Source organism: Vidua chalybeata, chromosome 1, assembly GCF_026979565.1.
Source record: "Vidua chalybeata isolate OUT-0048 chromosome 1, bVidCha1 merged haplotype, whole genome shotgun sequence".
NCBI lineage: Eukaryota > Metazoa > Chordata > Aves > Passeriformes > Viduidae > Vidua > Vidua chalybeata.
In genome coordinates, this window is record NC_071530.1 from 39682830 (window position 1) to 39705560 (window position 22731).

General features: G+C 38.3%; 1 protein-coding gene, 1 non-coding gene and 1 pseudogene across 6 annotated transcripts in view; 2 read left to right on the plus strand and 1 right to left on the minus strand.

Annotated features, from left to right (window-relative positions):
• Positions 1–22731, minus strand: part of SLC4A7 (solute carrier family 4 member 7) — a 92209-nt gene that overhangs the window by 63688 nt on the left and 5790 nt on the right. The window lies entirely within an intron of this gene.
• LOC128791746 (60S ribosomal protein L27a-like) lies at positions 8180–8615 on the plus strand (annotated as a pseudogene).
• Positions 8697–8767, plus strand: TRNAG-GCC (transfer RNA glycine (anticodon GCC)). Its single transcript has one exon. It is a non-coding gene; the product is annotated as a tRNA-Gly (tRNA).

Here is a 22731-nt window from a genome sequence, read left to right on the forward strand (position 1 = left end):
TTCCAGAAGTCAGACTCTCCAGAAGTCTCATTGTACTTTTAATTTTCCAAAACTGTGGAGGGCACTAAAGATGTATATGTGTGCTACTTAAACACTACAAAACCCAAGCACTTTCAGGAAAAAAAGCAGCTCTAAACACACTAATGTTCTGATTCTTGCACCATCGAAATCTAATGTTTGTAAGTAGTTTTATCTCAGTTCTAGCAGGCCTTACTCCAGCCAGGGTCATATTGAGCACCACAACGTGCAAGAGAAGCCCATCCCAGAAAAACTAAACATGTCTTTGGACAGTAAACCAAGTGTTTGTGTTAATCACAAGAGAAAATTAAATTGCAAGAAAAAGTCAGAAAGAAAGGAAACATAATGCCAACAAGAGACTGGTCACAATTGTGAATGGCTATCAACCATGGCACATCACAGCAATTCATAAAAAAAAACTGGGTTAGAACAAGCACAGGAAAAAGAGATGACTTGATTCCTAGCAAAGTATGACTAAGGTGCAGGTGAGTATTTGATTCAAATTAGAAGCCTATTTGAATTCAGCCTGAGTATTCTCCAAGCCAGAAAATTCACCACCATGCATAAACTTAGCAAATACTGTCACCAATCCAACACAAGATATCAAATTGCATATCTAATATTACAGTAGCTATTTTATAAAGTTGCATTTTATCACTGCCTCACAGTACTAAATTTCATTCAAAAAAAAAAATCCATATCTCCATTCACTTAAACATAATTAAGCAAATTCCTGAAATTAAAAAAAGCAGAAGTACTATCATGTTTACAACTAGTCACCTCATATCTTTGCCTAGTCTTCTAGGCATATGCTTGCTTGATAGAGTTCTGTGGCCAAAGTTGCAAGAAGCACCACAATGAAAATCAAAAATCGAGCACTGTACTACAGAGACCTTGACAAACAAAAGGCCACTACAATCTGATACACTCTAACACATAAATCAAACTCCTTCTTATGCTCACACAAGGGAATAGAAAATTTAGCTCTCATATATAAGGTAATTCAGGGATCTTTAGTTTCACACCTTAGGAAAATTCCATCCCATAGATTTTAGTTTCCAGGAAACTTTTAAAGTAGTAATCCCTGTTACATGCTGCATTGCAGTTACATGGCAGTGGTAATGACAACCCATACAATGGCTAAGAAATAGCTTGTAACACTAATATTAGAATTCATTGTACAAATCCCCACAAATGGAGTTTTTATCTGTGCCACTGAGGTCTGAAGAAAATGTTATCTCTACAAACACTTCAGGTACACAGCTCATTAAGTTCACTTTCCCTATTTTTGTCAAAAAGGAACAATTAACCAGCTGTTTCAAGATTCTCTACCAGAAACATCCCTGCTATACTTGCATAGAATCAAGCAAAGCCACAGTTGATAACCTTCAAATTAAGAAAGGCTGACTCAAAATAATGTAAAAGAAAAAATAACGCAATCCAAAACACTCAACCAATCTCGAAGTCTGGTAGTATACTGTCACAATTATAAGAGTACATTTTCTTTCTGAATTAAGCTTACTACGATTAAGCAATTCTAACAACACAGCAAATCTCTTCCCTAATACAGAAATCTCTTCTCAAACTCCTATCACCAATCTTTCAAAAATTTCTTCCACAACCAGTGAGTCTAAGGTAGCACACAATTCTGAGCCACAGGTGCTAAATATCACTTGCATCAAATCACATTCAAGCCATTATTACGTTACACAGCTGCTATTTACATACAGGTTGCATTTTCTTCCCTTGACGAGCTTCTTCCATGCTGATGTGCAGAAGCAGAGAATGCCCTTGTACAAGACCCTGTAATGAACCTCCCCAGAGATCAGAGCCTGCGCATACATGACTGCTTTAGCTGCCTGTGCCTGACACAGATGTACTCCGGGAAATTGCTCCCCAGCCAATCGCTCGCGCTCCAGTCGCTCATCTCCCAAGCCACTGATTACGGCGACCGCAGGGTCTCACAGCAGCAGAATGGGCAAGACAGCATGCCTTCAATTCCAGCTCAGGGAATACCAAAAAAGGAACTGAAACAGAGTTCCACATTGCACATTTTCTGCATCAACAGCTGCTAAGAACAGCTCCAAGGTAATATTTTTGCTCTGATCCAAGACTTCATTAGCACTACAAAACGCATTTGTACCTCAGGTCACAGAACAGAACAACCCAGAAGTCAAACATTTGCAAAGTGTGTTTATAGCTGTATTATCAACCTCTCACTGAATACTCATTCCAATGCAGGTGTTTGGGGTTTTTTTTAACATAAGCTATATATTCTTGTTCAACAAAATAAACCAAGTCTTCCTAAAAAGAAAAATCTTTTTTTTTTCCCCTCCTGTTGAAAAGGTAAAAAAGCACTGATGTTAGCTGTAATTAATCTCATGTGTCCTCCCAGAGTAAGCTGTCTCTCTTTCAGGTATTACATGAGTAGCTGTATTTTTTCCTTCCCTAAGCTAACCTTTGAGAAATGCAACCTCTGCTTGAGCAGATCAAATTCAGAGCTTCATTTTACTCTTTCCCTCTTCATCACTGACATACCCTAATTTCCTTGTCCCATCATAAAATGCATGGGAAAACTGGCTCTTTAAGGAGTTATCTATAACTTAACCTTTAAGACATGCTACTGCATTGCTTGTTGCTTTCTCTTCTTGTACTCCTACGTCTTGTTTGATGAGAACTCTAGTAATGAAGCTGGACTGATGCCACCCCAACCAACAAACAACTTGGACAAAATAGAACAAGTAACATACTGTCCATGAACTTGGTGCAAATACATTGTGCAACTATGAAGATGGTATTTATCACCTAGCTGTAGAGAAATCAGGAGGCCACATTCAGTTCCTCTCACTGCCTCAGTCCAGAAAATTCTCTAACCATAGGCTAATCAAAGTATTCTCAGATAGTGCTGACAAGAGAGTTTAAAAGTAGTTTGTTTCCACTCTGTAAATAGAAATTCACTCTAACACACGTACGCATCTTTTAACTTCCAAGCTATTGAAGGCCTCTCTGCTGCCATATGTAAATGGTTATAAACTAAATGATTCATACAGGAAGCACAGAGTTAAACATGAATATCAGATACCCTAACTCTTAGAGATCTCTTCTAAACTGGGCATCCTAAATCACACCTATTCTTTCCCTAACACAGAGCACAGATTCACACAGCTGTTCAGCTGCTCAGATGAATACTGAAACAGCTATGCAGAAACTGTGTCCTGGTGGCTCTCCCGTACTTTGATGAACTGTTCCTTAGCATAAACCCATACTAAAAGTAATTCAATTGCTACAAGTAAAAAAGATGTTTAAGTCGAGAGTGGGTGTGCGAAGGGAAAAGAGGCTGTCTATTCCTTACGGATAGAATAAAAGACAGGTGGGAATCACATATTTTATTTCTTTTATTTTTTAAATTTTTATAAGCCTGGGGAAAATTATTTGCTTGGTTTGAATACTTAAAAAAAGAAAAACCTTTCTGAAGCAGCTTATTGAATTTCTTTATAGTCTGTAGTCAGCCAATTCCTTGTTAACAGTCACTCAGGAACAAAACAAACAAAAAAAAACCCACTCAGAAGCAAGACAAGCATGTTTTCTTTTCAAACAGATGGAAGTTTTTGTCTTTTAAGTCCCATACCAAAACACTTTGTGGATAAACGTCTGCTCTTCCCTTAAGAGTAAATACCAGGAAAAAGCTTCCCATCAAATGGAGAACAGCACAGCAACTTCAAACTGCAATTGTTTCAACATGTTTAACTACATAAGTAAAACAAACTGTAGGCAAATATATTCAAAATTATCACATCCTTGAACACATTCAGTGACAACACTGTGAGAACTCAGAGCAGAACTATTTGTGCTGGAGCAATATTTTAACCATATGTTTGATGCTGCAAAAAATCTCTATAAAGTGCATTAGGGCATTTATTTTAACAAAAGAAACATAAGTACCTATCATGAAACATACATATTTTCCTTCAACTTTTGAAAGCTTCTTCATTTTCACTTTTATACCCCTTCAAATTTCACTTATTTGACCTTATCTCAGTCTATAAAAGCATATTTTTGAAAGATGGGTCCAAAAGAGTATGTACCACTTATCCAGACCAAAAAAAATATACATTTGAGCTCTTACATCTTTGAAAAACTTTGCATTTTTTCCCAAGTGATATACCATTCTGATCCCAGTCCATTATGAAGTGGCAGTGAACTGCCTTACTGCAGGGTCTGCAAAGTGTCTAGCAGGCAGAGCTGTGCTTAATCTGCCATTCTGAAATGGCAGGACATTTAAAGTAGCTGCAGTAAGCAGGACTGAGCTCTCAGCAGGATTTACCACATGAGTTCCAGCCCAGCTGTTATCTGACACAGTCAGATATGAGCACAAGAGAACTGAGTGCTCGTTTACTTGCAGAGAGACCATACTGACACACCCACACATGGAGCCCCGTAAACTCTGTATCTATTGATACTTTAAAATCCTGGTTTAGAGGGTGGGGAGGTGGGGTGCTAAGAGTTGCAGCCATAGTCCAAAATCAACCCTTCCTTTTATGAGCAAATTAGATCAGGGAACTGGAGTTGACGATCCCTATGTTTCCCTTCCAAACCAAATTAGTCTATGATACTATGACTATCTTCTCTAACATTGCACCCCAAAAAAACAACTCAGTCCACTGCCACCCTTCTTCAGGCAGCTGAAAGGACAGCAACTAACAAGCTCAAAGAATCTCTCTTTAGGAAAGAATAATAATAAAAAAAAAAAGACCAAAAAAAAAACAAAAAAAAAAAACAAAAAAAAAAAAAAAAAAGGAAAAAAAAACAACAAGACAATACTCCTAAATGAGGGTTTATTTTTGAGAGACTTTATCTGAGGGTGGCCTAGGCCATGGGGGGATTCAGGAGGGAGGCAAGGTGCTAGGATATTAAGATGATGAAGGCAGTAAGTAGTATGACACAATCTAAAGTTCGTATGTCAAATACCTCTACAGATGGTTTTGTTCAGCTTCTTATCAAAGGGGAACCTATTAAGTCATAAGTCATATTAAAAAAACTTGCTAGGAGTTTCTTTTTACAAAGAAATTAAATATAGGGTATTCCTCCAAAAAAAATTACTGCCTTAGCAAGGAAGAAACCTTTGCCGGCAGTGGCTCATCATTTAATGAATTAAAACTAGCCATAAAATCCAAAAGTCTTACTGCCTACAATTATTTTTCAGAATATAATTTCTATATAACACCTAGTTCCCACAACATACACCTGCACAGCTTGCTTCAGCTTGCATCAGCACGTACACATGGAACTGGGTTTTTCCAAAAAAAGAAAGGAAGAAAAAAGATAGATGCATTCTGTACTGTTATTCTCTGGTGTATTGCCCCAGTAGCAGAGTCTTGGGTATCTGAGCACATTGCAGGACAGCTGTCAGAAGCCAGCAGGATGCTGAGAGCAAACACGAGGCAGATCACTAGTTTAAGCCCTCCTGACATTACACAATTGCACATCATTTGGACAGCTGAATACTTACTCTCTAGAGATCCCACTGAAATTTATAACTTGAACCCTCATTAACAGCAAGATTACTATGTTCTCTAGTGTACTACGTACTACTTGATTAATCACACCACATTCTGATCTAAATACACTGATGATGTAGAAAAACAAAAGATGTGTGTAAAGTTTTCCAGGATGTGTTCCAGGACTCAAAACCATCCCTCAGTACAGAGGGATGAAATTCACCATGTTCCAACAGAACCCAAGATCTTACAGCAGCATGTATGAGCATGTGGTCAGCATGCAAATGCCACTGAGCCAGGCTAGGGAGGGTTGGGTGATTCGATTTGTTGGGGTTTTCAGGAGGTTTTTTAACTTTGGGGACGTTTTTTGTTTTTTCTTGGTGGGTTTTTTTTGGGTTTTTTTTGGTTTTTTTTTTCCTAGGGGGAAGGGGAGAAGGGATGGTAGGGAGATACAGAGGAATTCAAAGCTGCTCACTTTACAGCTGTAACATACTGCCTTTAGCTAAATTCACCTCCAGGCATTTTGGCAGCATTCTTGAGAGATATTCTAGTTTTTCTTTATCCTAAAATAGTCTTAGATCACTGTACAAGTTCACAAGAACTATAAACCAGGGCTGTTTCAACACTATTCAGGCCGCCTAAGCAAGGCCATATGTTTAATTGTTCTACAACCACTTATACAAATATTCTAAATAATGGAGTAGTTTGGGCTCGAAGGGGACCTTGAAGATCATCAAGTTCCAATCTCCCTGCCGCGGGCAGGAACACCTTCCTCAGAGTTGCTCAGAGCTCCAACCTGGCCTTGAACACTTCCAGGAATGGGGCATCCACAACTTCTCTGGGAACCCTGTTGCAGTGCCTCACTACTCTCACAGTAAACAGTTCACCCTCACATCTAATTTAAACCTACTCTCTTTCCATTTAATCCTATTCCTCCTTGCCCTGTCATTGCATCCTCTCTTAAATAGTTTTGTCCCATCTTTCCTGTAGGCTCCTTTCTACTGGAAGGCCACAATTAGATCAGTCCAAAGCCTTCCTTTTTCCAGGCGGAACAACCCAAAGTCTCTCAGCCTTTCCTCATAAATCTGCTCCATCTCTCTGATCAACTTGGTGGTCCTCCTCTGGATTCACTCCAACAGGCTGATGTACAAATATTAAACACTTATCCTCTAGATTAATTCCCTAGAATAGATGGCATCATTGTGAACAGCTGATGAGTCCAGACATGAAGCAGCATAATAAGAGACAGATAATTTTATCTTGTTTTTATTGACATTATTTAAGTGCTTGCACAAGAAGATCTGCTTTCCCTGACAGCAGATCCACAGGAGGTAAACAGCAAAAGAAAAGAAAACAAAAAACAAAAAAAAAAAAACCAAAAAAAAAAAAAAAATAAAAAAAAAAAAACCATACCAAACAAACAAAAAAGTCAATACTGAGTTAGGGCAAATTGCTCAAATACAACCAAACCAAACTACACCCAAACAGAACATCTCCTTGACAAGACTATCAGCCATCAGCAGCTAATAAATAAAAGAATTCTTTCCATGAATGGTGCAATTTTTGAATGATTATTCACCTATACGTCGTTGCACGGAAAAGCAAAATACTGCATCTCACAAATTCACATGAATTCAAGGCTTAATTCTTCACCTTCAGCTTTCCCTGTGTCTCAAATTCTCCATTCATATAACTGCATCCCAGTCAAATCAAGTGTCTGTATAATAACTTACTAACACCACATGTTTACTCTTACGGTGATCAAAAATTACTACCTACAAATCAAAACTCAGTAAGTTATAGTGGGAGGGTAAGGCAATGTTTCCAATATCTATAGGTAACTGATACAGGAGGAGGAATCAGCACTCTGCCGGCCCACAACATTTCTTTTTAATAAGAAGCCAGGCAGGATGGAAATACAGTCTGCTCATGCAATCTGAACTACAGCAGCGTTTCATCATAAATTTTTAGCTAAGTGCTGTAACATACAGGATTCAGGTCCACAAAACAAAAGGTCCACAAGTCACATCTCCAAAGTTATGCTGAGGAACTTTAAGGTATTTGAAATGTTTGCAGCTTGAATGCCAGTCAGATTATTACCGGTGTTACACACGCTGAATATCAACCAGCCACCAGTGTGCTAGCATACCACAAAAAATTCACACCTACCAAAAAAAAAGTTTTATCAATCCACACGTATTTTATTAATAAGGCAGACAGTACCAGAAAGCTGCAATTCCTGTTTTGTGCTAGTGCTGGCCATAATGCACCTGCAACATACCAGATCAGCAAACTGAGCCACCAGTAAAATGGCACTGATGGTATTTTGCCACTTCAATTCGGATGCCACTCAGTGCCAGTGAGGTGCAGGCAGGTGAGATGGCTGAGCCCAGAGGAGGTAGAGCAAGACCACAGGGCAACTCCAGCAAAGTCTGACTCAAGACTGTAGGGGAGCCATCACTTCCACTGGTGTAGCTTCACACCTCAGCTTGGAGAAATGGCAAGGTACCAGTCACATCACATTCCACTCTTCTCATAATATTCTGACAATGCAACATCTTTGCCTTACACTGGATCTGATGCTTTCCTACTTCTGCCCTCTTTGCCTTTCTTCACTCTCACAGGCACCAGACTCTTTCCCTGTGCTTGCACACACTGACAAGATGCCTTCCAGACTAAGGGACACCCAGAAGCTGAGAGGGCACATCAGCCACAGCCACATGCATACACAGGAAATATCCCAGAGGACATGGTAATGCTGGTGGTATGCAACATCACAGGATGAACTTTTACAAGTATCACTCTGGTTACTTCAGAAAAGTAGGCATGACACACTGTCACTTGAAAAGAAACCAAAAATTCTGTGCTACTGTCAATTTGGAAACTGTGGACACCTATAAGTGAATAGAAAATGTTCAATTACATGAAAAATGAGGCCAGCCTGGCTGCAGTCACTGATATTACACACTCAGGCTACTACAAAGTGCTGGGCAAGGGGAAGCTGCACAAGCAACTTTGTGAAAGCAAAATTATTCAGTAGAAGTGTAGAGGGGGAAAAAAATCAAAGAAGTTGGTGGCGCCTGTGTGTTTGTGGAATAGACGTTTTTGTTTTATTTATTTTTTTTAATAAAGACAATGTGTAAAATAAGCCAGGGGGGAAAAAAAATAAAATCATCACCAGCACTGGTGGTTCAGTGGTAGAATTCTCGCCTGCCATGCAGGAGGCCAGGGTTCAACTCCTGGCCAGTGCAGTTGGTACTTTTACGGAGGTGATTCCATGACTCCACTCCAGTGAGACTCCACGTGGTTTCCAACACAGGAAGGACATGGACTTGCTGGACAGAGTCCAGAGGAGACCCACCAAGATAATTAGAAGGATGGAGCACTTTTCCCTGGAGGAAAGGCTGAGAGAAAAGTCTCTTGCACTTCAAATGGAAAAAGAGTAGACTCACATTAGCTATCAGGAAGAAATTCTTTACTGTTGGGTGGTGAGGCACTGGAACAAGATTCCCAGACAAGCTGTGGCTGTCCACCCCTGAAAGTGTTTAACTGCAGGTTGGATGGAGCACCGAGCAACATGGTCTAGCTGAAGGTGTCCCTTTCCACACTAGGGGTGCTGGAACTAGATGACTGTGCCTTCCAACCCAGACCATTTTTTGATTCAAAGGTTCTAATTACAAAATGAACATCTAATTCACTTAACACTCATTTCAGGAAACTAAAACTGACAAGTCTTTTTTCAGCTTGTAAAGTGGTTTTTAAGGTTTTGTTTTGAGTTTTTCAGTGGCTTCAGAAGTTGAATCAGCTTATGGGAAAGGAGAAAGGATGTAGTGGGAATGACATTTTTCCCTTTCAGAAATCAGGAACTAGTTAGTCCAGCTCACCCTTACCATGAAACCATCTTTTAAGACACATACTTTCTTGCCAAAATTTCTTCCATTTTCCTCTTGCATTTCTAAAGCACAACAATCTTAAAAGTCTGAAAAGCCTGAAATAAAGACATTGCTAGATAAAAACTCTCAGAACTTAAAATTTCTAGGAGTCAGTCCAAGGTCCTTCACAAGGGACATTTAAAAGGAGATCCACTTCTGTTTCTTATTTGTCTTGCCTAATATCTTGTAAAGCTATACAAACAAGCTCTTTCTGTTTTAAAAAAGGAAGCAGCTGATTTTCTGATGTGTTAAGGGTAATGCTTTCACTATGTCCAACTAGCAGGTTTTTCCAGAAGTCAGTTGAAAAGTAAAGTGTTGATTCTGACACAACTGACTCATACATGCCACTGTACATGGTGCCTATTTTACAGGAAAGTTCAGCTGACAAAATGCAAAGGGAAACCGAGCTAGAGATCTAAAATTAACCAAAAAAAACCCTACCTTGTAGCCATTTCATTTTTTGTCTCGAGTACAACTACTGTTTATTAGTTTTTGTTTTGTCAATAACCACATAAAAGACAACACAGTACTTTTAAGAAAGACACACATTTCTCTTGCAAAGAGAAAAAAAATTGCTGCAGGACTCCTATTGTAAATTTATGACTTGAGGGCTACTTAGTAAGAAAAGTTGACAGCATCCAACACCTGGCAGGCAGCTCAGATCCTCTTCATTTGCTTAAACACTTTGAATTCTCTGCTTCAGAGAGCATTAGCATGGTTTGCATGGGAGCTCTAACCAGCCAAGAACTATTAAAAAGAGTGCTCTCTGAAAAGGCATTTTTCATTATTTTAAAATGAACAACAGAAGTTACCCATCTTTCTAATAAAGCTGTACACCACATTTTCATGCACCTTAACCTGTACGCTACCATCCAGTAGCACAAATACATGTTCAAGGAAAGACAATTTATTTGAGACAATAATTTTAAGCAAAATTGGAGCATGTACAACAAAGAACTTAGACAGGCTTTTGGCTTTCACATTGTCTGTCTTCCAGAAGTCAATTATCTAGCTTTGCATAAAGTCTACCCATAAAAATTCTGCTGCTATGATTTTATTGTAAGTCAAATTTGAACATGCAGAATAAACTTACACCAGCCATACTTCTTGTGATGCAACCACAGCAGTTCTGACCAGCCCTAGAACTCTAAAGCTGGCATCAATAAATCAAAGTCATTGCCCTAGACACAAAGTCTCCTCCTGAACTCTCTGCCTGAACTTGAAACAGCTTTAGGATGTCCTTACAAACATAATTGATACCATTAACAGATAAAAAAAAATAAAATACCAAGCCAAATGCACAGTAAACCGAACATTAAGACAAATATCTAAAATACATCATCCAGACTGGAGATCTAAGCAAAAGACCTTCCAGCAATATGAATCAAATATGCTACACCCAGTGGCTACAAAAACTTTAACATTTTTAATTCAGGATTTCACAGCTAGCAGGGAATTTTTAAATGCTGAAAAGTATGCAAGAGTTATTCTAGTCAATGGCAATTGTATCTGGCAACTAAAATAATTTTCTACACATATCTGATAAGGAGAAAAAGAGGAAGTACAGAAAATTGCATGTTTCTCATTATTTAGAAACCAAGCCTCCAGAACAAGTATTTATTTCCAATACTATCAAATTTGTAGAGAAGGCACCTACACAGAATCCAATACTTCCTTTTATTGTGGCATATAAAATATGAACAACACAGCTAAGAGCCCTGGAGATGTGTTATAATATCAAATAAATTTCTGCAATCAGATATCTTAATTACACATGCACTTATACAACTTTAAATGTTCAACTGGGTTTTTCTGGGAGGGAAAAACATCTTTACATGGTGGCTTTTGGCAAACAAACACAGCTTTCATCATTCCGTAATTCCAAAAGACTGTTCCACCTCAAACTGATACAGAAGAGATTTTGAAAAAATAAATATGACGTACATGAGAAATAACAGTTAAGAGCAGCTTTACTGAAGCTTTCTCACCTACTCCCAAAAATAACATGTAAAGAAATAGTTAAATAGGAAAAATTTGAACATACTTGACCTCTAGGAACTGCCCATGTTTCTAATGATAAAGTTCCTTTTTCCAGTGTTACTTCACTTAAGTCTGGGCACACGCAAAGAAATCAACCTAGCCACCAAATCATTTGGATTTATTCTCACATTTCTTCACAGAACTGACTCTACAGAAGAAAATCAACTGCCTGTAAACCAGGTTGGAAAAGTATCACCAACAGCAAGTTGTAAACATTCAAGCAGAATCAAACTGGCTTCTACTGCACTCTAACCTTAATCAAATGAGATCGTATCTGAATGACAATAAGACATTCAACTTTGGCAGAAAATGGAACCTCTTAATTGACATTTGAATACACTTTGATATTTGGGGCAGCACAATATCATAGTGTTTGGTTATCTTAACATCAATTTCAGAGCCTTTGTCTGAGATGTAATTTATTTAAATAGAAGTAATAATTTCATGTCTGATTTTAACAACGTTTTACACACATAAAAACTGAGGTTTCCAAAAAGACCTAACTTTTCAATTTTAAACACTTTCATCTCTGGTTATCAAAATCAACACTAGCAGAAGCATTGTTTTGTGGGGTTTTGCTGGTTTTTTTTTTTAAAGCATATAAAGGAAAATTACTGAAGGATAATGAGACAAACTGCTATTTCAAAATACTTATAACAAGGCCAACTGTCTATTAAAAGCTTATGATACTGTATGAGGGCCCTGTGCATTGACAGGAACTCAAAGAAAGTGTAAAATGCCCTTTTCTCACTGGAACAGAACAACTGTGTCAAAAGGAAGCTCTTCCACTAAAGGAAAACTGTAGTTCACTTTAGAATTACAACATCCATACCAGGACACTAGGGGGAACCTGAAAGCAGTCCGCTTCAAAAATCTCTTGCACACTCTGATCCTGCCATTGACTCTAAATTTTCATTCATGAACAAGTGATTTAGATATACAAGGGAAGAGAACCTTTTCCAGACAACTGAGGTCATAATGCTTAAAAACATTTGAAATGTAGTCATAGATTGGGAAAAAACATGGCATTCTGACAGCCTCAGACAGGAAGCTATTGCACAGTAGTACAGAGACCATCCATCATTCTCTCCATTCTTGCAGTTCTTCAAGTCTTTTTTATTGAAGAAAATTATGAAGCTGCATACTCAAATGCCAAGAAAATTATGTTAAACAAAAAGCAGTTGAAAAGGCTGCAATGCTTCTTTACCCTTACTGTTTAGGAAATGAAACACAGCAGACTGAAGAAAAGCTTGTTTCTACTTTTGACTCATTCCATAATGGATGCAACTTTTGGATTTTTGGTAACACATGATAAAATGTTATTAGCAACTTACACACATGCATAAACATGCCTGCTCTCCTAAACACTCTGGGCACACTGCACAATAGGGAACTACACCACAATTCAGACTTTTGGAACCACTGTGTCAGCACGTTTCACTTCTACTCTGGGTGTTAATTTGAATAAGAAAGATAACCCCACATTTCTAAAAGTCTTTTTAGAAGCATTAGGAGACAAAGATAGGCATGCAATTTTGACAGATGTCATTAGCCACATTCACAGCCTAACACTTTATAAGGAGGATACAGGAAGAGGGTGACAGAAGAGCGTTCACTAAGGATTTCCTAAAATTACCCATTTTCTTTTTTTTTAATAATTTCTTTTTTTACCTCTATGTACTTACTGATACTTTAAAGCAGTATTACATTCCATAACTAAGCTTTTCCAAAAACTCCCATATTCTTTCAGTTAACCATTCACTATTTTCCAGGTGTTACAAATTAACTTGGCTGAACTCTTTTTTACTAATATTGCCAATAGAACTGTCAATGCTTATTAATAAAGCACAAACACAGTTGGGCTCGAAGATCTTAAAGGTCCTTTGCAACTTAAATTAGTCTGTGATTTCTATTATTCTAAAAGAGAGACATCAGTGCTTACACTACTGAAGTGGAACATCCTGAATATTTTGTATTAATTCTGAAGTATCAACTGAAACACCATCTTTCTAACACTAACCTCTTCACCAAGATTCTATCAACAAACAGCAATAAAGTCACAACACAAAACATTCTCTGCTTAAGTTGCTTTTACTGGAAATTTATGAAACCACAGAGGAATATTTTAACTATTGTAAATTAGGAAGCCATTGAAGGGGCCACTTACCAAAGGCTATTACTAATACATGATCTAAAAAGGCATGAACGTAACTCACCCACACTACACTGTCTTGACAATCAGGCACCATTTCTTTGCAAAGTGAGCAGGCCTTGAATTACAGGGCATTCTCTATTACAGTAACAGAGATACACACAAAGAAAGTCAGTAAGTATTTTAAACCAGAAACCTCACTTAGCCCTCAGCTGCCAAGGAAGACAAATTGCTCAATCCTCAGCTTCAGTGTTGTGCTGTAGGTGTGCATGCTATAGCACTTTCTAGGGTGAAAAGAAGACTTGATTGCTCTCAGGCGATGGTCTCAGAATACCATAACAGGACCACATCCAATTATCCAGTTTAAACCAAGTAATTCCAGCTGTTCCATTACATCTAGTTTCTGAACAACTTTGATATAAACCACTGTTCTCATTAATAAGATTTCTGTCAGACTACCTGCTACAAGTAAGTTTAAAACATTAACTTACATAATTAGTAGAGTTCGCTTAACAAAGATCAGCTTCCTCATCACTCATCAACTCCACTAAGAGTTCTGTTTCTTTCACATGGGCTCACTTAGAGCCCTGTTGCTTCACTTGTAACCGTTTTCAGGTTTGGATTTTCTATGATTTGGATTGATATAGCATTATTGACCCTTCTGTCATATAGAATATAAAGCAAGTAACTTGTTTTAAAACTTTTTGTCCCCACCGGTGGTATAAAATTAGTGGATCACTGCTCACGCCTGTCCCAGAGCACAATCACTATGGAAAAACAGGGGTTTATTTATAGGTTTTTCAATTTCTGGTACTTCTAACAAAGCTGCCTTCTCAGAGCCTAGGGGGTTTAGAAGCACTTTCTTCAGTAACATGAACAGCACATGGCAGAGAGAATCAACAAAAGAATGTAGTCACATACAGGGCACATTTACATTTCAGCTTTTATTACTACCTGCCTTGAATTAATACACTGAAAAGCTGCTGTGGGTCTCTGCCTAGAGCACACTTCACTTGAAGCTTAGCAACTCATGCCAAAGTTGAGAGATAGTAGCACAGTAACACGAGGAAGGGGAATGTTACTACTTAAGAGGAAGTAAGTTTGCAGTTATACATGAAGCAGTGTATGAAACAGAAAGGTAAATGAGTTGCAAATGCCTCCTTCTCACTTTAACTGAGAAGCACTGGTCTACAGCCAACAAGAAAACTTCTCTCTATCCTGCAGTACAAGTCACTGTCAATTTTGCAGGTATGTGGAGCAAGCACATCAATTTTTGAGTCACGAAACACATTTTTTATAGAAAATATCCTGTGGGAATCCTTCAACACCACAGACTCACTGCTCACGCAGAACAGGACACTCAGTGACAATCCAGCTCCTTCAAGGCCATCCGTCAATACAGAATCAATTAAGTTGGAAAAAGCCCCCAAGATTATAGAGACCAACCTTTGACCAATCATAAACAGATGACGTTAAGGATAGAAGCCAGGCAAACCTCACTTTAACAATGAAAAGCTGGATACCAAATAATAAACCACAATAAAGGGGGAAAGGGAGAACTACATACAGCCTTGTCAAAACACCTAGAAAGTGTCTCTTCTGCTTGCTGTTACACATTAATTTTCAATGGAACTCTCAAGAATTACCTTGACCACAGAACCTACAGAAGGACACCACCAAGCTCTGCTTTGCCCCATTTCACCTCTCACAATAAGCCACTTTCTTGACCATTACCTTATCTTAATGATTCCTGTGTAAACAAGAAGACATTTACAGCAGTTCCCAGATTATTCTCCTCTTTTCTATCCTTGACTTCAGGAATACTACTGGACTTAAAAACGTTTATTAAGGATTTGTTAGTGACATGTTAGATTTGTACTAAAGTATTTTGATGTAGAGCTCTACAGGAGGCAAGTTCTCCAAATTAAGGTCATGTCCATTCTTTTCTCTAACAATACATAACTTCTTCCATTTAAATTTAGTACACCTTAAACATAAATATATACACACACAATCTGTTCACCGCCAAAGAGCCATTGTTCAGCTTTCATTAAATTGTACAGCATATTGTATACATTCATGGTACTTGGATTTTTTTTAGCAACCCTCAAGACAGGAAGGAAATTTTTTCTATCTTCACCCGAGAGCCTGTTTCATACCATAGTACATTGTCCATATCATAAAGTGGCCATCATACATAAATCTGTTTACAGTCTTACTTGCAATTGATCCTCTCAGCTTGACTACAGCAGTAATGCAAGCCACAAGACAGAAGCAAACATGCCATCTTGGAGGCATGTATTTCTTTACTCTTCACTAGAAATTCAAGCATGTTGTACACTTGTATTTTATTTCCAGCTCTTGCCACCTCTGCAGCCTCTAAAACAAACTAAAATCTCTGTTTGGAAATACTGCCAGCACTCTCTAGAAGCCACTTCTGAAAACAGATACACATTTTCCTGGGTCCCTGGTGGTCTCAGTGTCACCAAATTCAAATTCTGGCTACAACCTCCCCCAGGCACCTGGAAGTGGACACTTTTGACTTTACTCAGAATATGTACCAGGGGCAATTTCAACTTAAGAGTATTCTGCAGCAACCTCTTAGAGCAACAAGACTACAACTTTAGCTGTTTGAAAAGTATTATCTAAACAATGGTCATCAAGCATTACACATTTCTTCCAAGAACAGCCAGAGACAAAATATGCTTTTTATCAGAAAGCTGAAGTTAATTATTTGTTACTACATCAACCCCCAACATAAGTTTCAAAGTGAGACTGGCTCTTCCACCCCTCTCTCAGAGAAACTCAGCTATAAAGTTGATGTAGGAGGACTAGGAAGTAGACCTTGTTTGAGGACTGTTTTCACATGCAAATGCTCACCTTTACATTGCCTCCAGGATCCAGAAGCTTATAATCATCAGTCTGGGCTACCATAAATGCAAATATGGTAAATATCCAGTCATAGGCCAAATCACTGAATGTGACAGGGAGAAAATAATTATCTTATTCAGCATGTTTCAAGTTATTTCTGTATTAGGACTAGCTAAAATCACATATACCAAACGGTTTACAGTAAGTTGTCCCCACCACCAATGAGAAAAGCACACTGAACTTTCTTGTTTGCCTGGCTTTTCAAAACCTTCTGTCAATGCAAAGCGCAGAATTCAAGTAGTAGGTATATTCTTTGACCTTGAACATATAAAATTTCCTCAGACACCTATTTATATTTTGCCCTTCATTCATATCTTTATAGCAAAGGTAACTTACTCATGCTCAAGAATTAAAGCCTCATACTAACATTATTTGGCTTCACTCAACAGAATATGGCCATCTTCTTCCTCAAGTATAAGCCAACAGGCTACCTACTAAGCCCATCTGCACTATGCAAAAGTTATAAAGAATTAGAATTTATTTGTGTCCATAAATGGACTAACTTAAGTACTTTTAATCACATCAAACAAAATGTTGTTTGACAAATAAGGTTTCCTATCGTGTCAAAATAATTTGGTGGACAGCTGTTCCATTAAAAAAAGCTAGCATCTTACCCCTATTTAATTTTTCTCTATCCTGGTGATCAGATTTTTTGAACTTTTTTTGTGTGTCCTGCTCTAAGGGCTCAAATTTATCATTTTACTTAGCTTAAAAATAAATCTTCATTCCACTGATTTTCAGGAAAAATACTCTCAACTTCCCAATAAACTGATCTTCAGCTGAAGCTCTACCTAAAATCTTTGTGTATTAAAACAAGGCCCAAAAGTGTTTATTCTTACAAGGTACAGAACCATGTACATTTACGTATTCAGTAAAAGCAGTCAAAGTTGATCTAGCAAAATACACTACACGATATGCTGAAAAAAGCCCTCTGGTTATGTTTCTGAAAACATGTAATGCAATTGCAAGCATTTCATATAGCAACAGCAGTTAAGGCAGGTAATGGATGGCAACACTGATGCCAACAAGCAAAAAAAAAAGGTTGTCTTTTTCTGACTTATATCACAGTTTGAAAAACTCAAGGATTTCCACAAGAATCAGTTACAATAGCTTTAATCAAATTGCTTGTCATTGCAATCTAAAATTAAAGCTGTTTTCGTAAACTTAGTTTATAAGCTGAATCATTATGTATCTGCAACTCAAATTCAAATATTAATTATAAGTATCTGCTTTATTAATTTCCTTTTTGATACCTCTCAACTGCTCACAAGCACAGCAAAGTTAATTTAAAAAAAAACAAGCTGAAAAAGGAAAGGATCCCTGCTACTCTTGGGTTTTATCACTTCCTTAACTGAGTCATAACAATCATCAGATACTATCTGTTTGTTTTTATATAAACAGTTTTAAAATTCATGGCTGGTAGGGTGTAGCCATTTGACAAAAAAAAAAAAAAAAAAAAAAAAAAAAAAAAAAAAAAAAAAAAAAAAAAAAGAATTTACCACTAACAGGAACACCAACTGTGGCTATTCAGTAAGAAGTTTCTCATTTCCTTTTTCATACACAAAGTCTGTTTAGAAATATGTTTGACATATTAAAGAAATGTATGTGCTTACATAATAGTGTATCTTCACAATAGTGCTGTACAAGCCAAAGGGAAAAACATTCCAAAAATCAGTAGCCTAAAACAAGCAGTAAGTTTAAATACAACCACTCTAATAGCTTTCTTTTCTTTAATAGAAATAAAGAAGCAATACATCTGGCAGTAGTCTAAATAATCCTACCTTGTTGCTTAGAATGCTAAAGAGTTTGCAATCAGTCCTATGACTTCACGATTTAGTCAGAGAGCTCACAGCATACCTTCTTTTAAACATTCTGGTTAGCAACTAGAAAATAAGACCCTCTAGTTTTGTACTCACCCTTGTAAGCACCAGTAGCATTATTCAGTTAAAATCCCTCTATAAAAGAGATAGAGATGAAGAAATTCCTAGAACATAGAATGAAGCCACAGTGTTTCCACCTATAACAAACTAAATTTACAGATATCACAAACAAAAAGGAAAAAAAATTAGGTTTTTCAAAAACTGAAGCATCTCCAGTAGTGGAGAACTGACTCTGCTCTACATGAGGTATCTATTAAATGCTGTTAAATATTTCTAGGTAAGGGAAAGAGATACCTATTATTACAGGCACATGATCTGGCAAAACATGAACATGAAAATCTGTTGTGCTTGGTCCCTCCAAGCTGAGAAGCCAAGAAGTTATGCAATATCGGCCAATGCAACAGCACCAGCCAACTAAAAACTTTAATGATTATTGTTACTGAATATTTGCCTTGAAGAAATAGCAGTCATTACAAGTTTACAGTATTGAAATTGTTAAAGTAATATTGACATGACATGCCCATCATAAACCAGCTGCAGATAGACCAAAGCATTCACATGAACATATGTATTTTAAATCTGTATTGTGAACAGAACTGGATGGTAGTGTAATAGTTTCACAATATAAACCTGGGCGCAGCACATCCATCTACCAGGGCTCAGGCAACAGATGTCACAGCAGCTCACAGCCTAAGTTACAGAAGGCCCAAAATACCTTTCAGGTTTGTGCAATATTACAAGGTGAAGTCTCCAACACCAGCCAAAGGTACATGAGAGATCCAAATTCCAAGAACTGTACAGGGGGGATGTCACCATCAGTGCTCAGCAGCTGGCCCGCAGGAAGCCCCTGCTGCTCCTCCCTGGCTCACCGTTGGGAATTGAAGTGGCACACCTCACCCTATGGGAGGGTGTATTATCTCTGAGCTGCTGAGCAGGCCAGGTGAAAGAGCTGCAGGAGGAGATAAACACATGGCACAATGGGGAAGATAAGATAAGCAGGAGGTCCTGGGAGGTCTGCTGTTTGCCTAACAACTGGCTCATCCAATCTTCAAACTACCAGACTTTCCTGCTTATCCATATGGACACCAGTGACACTTGCAAAATACATCTACTGAACAAATCAAGAGTGACTACCAAGCACTGTGGACAAGGAAGCCCATGCTGTGTTTCTCAGTCTCTCCAGTGAGAAGCAAAAGGCTTAGGGCAGATTAGATGCATCCAGAGGGTCAGTATATGGTTGCTAGCAGAGCTTTTATGTTATGATCACAGAAACATCTTCCAGGAAGAAGGATCCATCTGACAAAGGGTGTCAAGAGTGTATTTGTCACCAGGCACAGTAAGTCTGTGAGTGTAGTTTTAAACTAGGGATGGTGGAGAAAGGTTGTCACTCTGACGAGAAGTGAAGATATGGGAACAGAAGTCAAGAGGTTCACACACTTCCCTCATGGAAGGGGCCTGTCTGTGAGCCCATCTTGAGTGCTTCTACACAGCATGGGAAGTAACAGGACTTAGTCCAAGCACCACTGCAGAGCTATAACCTCATGGGAATTAGAGAGTGATGGTGGGTCAGCTCACATGGCTGAGGTGCTACAACGGATGGTCAGAGGCTTTTTAGGAAAAACAGCCGGGAAATGTAAGGAACATGGGTTTCAATCTACGTAAAGGGATGGCTGCAACACACCCTGCTTTGCTTGGAATGAGTGACAAGGCACTGAAGACCCTATAGGTAAGGATCAGAGAACAGTCCAACATGGGCAACTTTGTATTAGCTGCCTGCTACAGACCACCTGATTAAGAAGGGACCGTAGCAAAAGCCTTAATTTGAAAGCTGAAGCAAACTTCATGATTGCAGACACTCCAGGGCCTAAAACAACTAGTATCTGCTGGTAGAGTACAGCCAAACACAAGCACTCCAGGAATTTTCTTGAATTTGTTGAAAATTACTTCTTTGTGCAAGTCATCAACGACCAAACTAGTGAATATGCCCTGCTGGACCTGTTGCTCACAAACAAGGAAGAAGCAGACGGAGATGTGAAAGCCAAGAGCAGCCTTGGCTGCAGCAATCATGAAATCATGGAGTTGAGAGAGGGAGAATTTTTTATTGTATTACAGCATACAGTGCACAACCCAGTACATAGTTACAACATGGTACTTCAGGAGAGCAGATTTCACCTTGTCCAGGGATCTGCTTGACAGAATCTCCCAGAAGACCAAAACAGAGGGTGAAGGCAAAGCCTGTTAGTACTGGCTGACCTTTAAGGACAACATCCTCAAAGCACAACATGCAGGAATACAAGCAGGCCTGACAATGGACCAGTGTGAAAGAAAAGGGAACCTATGACTGAGCTCAAATGTAAAACAGAATGCACGAAAAGTGGAAGCAGGCGTGGGAAGAATATAGAGACATTATCTAACTGTGCAGGGGTGGAGTTAGATAAACCAGAGTTCTGCAGTGGCTGAAAGTAATAATAGATGTGAAGGGCACTACGAAGAGGAGAAAACACACTTTAATTTTTTCATCCAAAAGTGAAGTTATACAGCAGAAACAGAAAATAAATCTTTGTACAACAAGGTGTTATTCACACCAGCATCTGCTAGCCATCCTTTACTTTAAAATGTAGGAGAAAATCTGAAGAATTAGGGTTTCTAAAAGCAAACTGGAAATCTGCTCAGTTAGCAATAAATATGATTTACCAGCTAGTGATTTACTCATAACCCTATCTAAAAGAAAGAAATTACACATGCTTCCACTTAGCATGATTTTTGAGATCCATAACACAGCAGCCTGAATCACTTGACATAGCAACACAATTTTTGCACTGAGAAGCAGTCAGTTGAGAAATGGACACCAAACAAGATTACAACAGCTCTGTGAACAGATTTGCTTTAACCTCTTTCTGTTCTTCAGTAACAGAGACATACATGCAAAGCAGGCTGATTAGGAGATTCTCTATCTTCTGATTGTAATGTGCTAGTGAAACAATCAGTATGTTCACGATATGCAGAGGCAGCATTTTTTGTGGAAGCAAATTCTTAACTTTTTCTAGTAAGGAATAACTGGCATCATTTCCCCTGCCATAACCTAGGTATTCATAATAACTTAGCTGCCTTTTTCTTCATCCCAAAATAGATTACAGTCAAGACACAGAGAGCATATATTTAGTAGACATTAGTCATGGAAAATGAAAAGGAATCAGCCTAGTGCAAAAATGAGTGAGTAAGGGGAAAAATAAAAAATCTTTACTTTACATTTTAGGGAAGCACAGTTTTTTAAGACAGTATTTCCACATATACACTCTAAATACATGCCCCCATAGTAAAAACATAGTAACTGAAAAAAAACCAGCCAGGTTTTCATACAAGTCCTCAATTCACCCCACCTGCAAGCAGATCTCAGCTACCAGATCCACAGAACTATAGCTGCACTGTAAAAGCAACAGTAGCAGAGGGCAGAGTAGGTCAAACAACACAATTCCAACATACAGGGGATGCTTCTCTGTAATTCCCACTTCCTCTCCACAGTTTCCACCCACATGCCTCATTCACAGGAAGCTCCAGTTTGTTTGGAGGCAGACTCCAGACATTCTGTTAAACTGGGACAACAGTTTGACAACAGGTGCCCAATCCAAAAGCATCTACTTAAGTTTAAAAAAAACCTCAAGTTTGTTTTCAAGTTTAAAAATATTCTAGTATTTCAATATACTATCTTAGCACTACTGCCACAAAAATAAGTCTAGATGCCTTACAGCAAAACTACATCATATGAAAAATATCAGTACTCGTTCTATAAAAATTGTAGGGAATTTTAACTTCCCATTAGTTTGAATAAGAAAAAATCTAACCAACCAATAACAACAAAAACCCTGAGCCACAAGAAATCTCAAAATCGCCTACAGCAGGATTCTGGGAAAGAAGATGACTCACCTATACCTCACAAAGTATCATATAGTGAGAGTTCAAATGAAGACTTGAATAAGGTTCTACTCTTCAAGTTGGCAATGAGCCATCTAAACTCATCTTCAAAGCAGAAGACAGAAGAGCTGGAGAAAGGGAAGGTTTAGGTGGTACATTACTAAGGATATAATGCAGGGGCAGAGTCAAACTCAAAAAGAAAAAACTTTTAGAAAATAGGATGCTGAAGGAAGATATAAGATAATTCCAGCACTGGAATGCTTTCTGCTAAAATGGGACTTGCTAGAATTAATAAGCCAGGGCTATTTCAAGGTTATGAAGCACTTCCAGCATTGCTGAAACAAGACAACTGATGCCAGTATATCCAA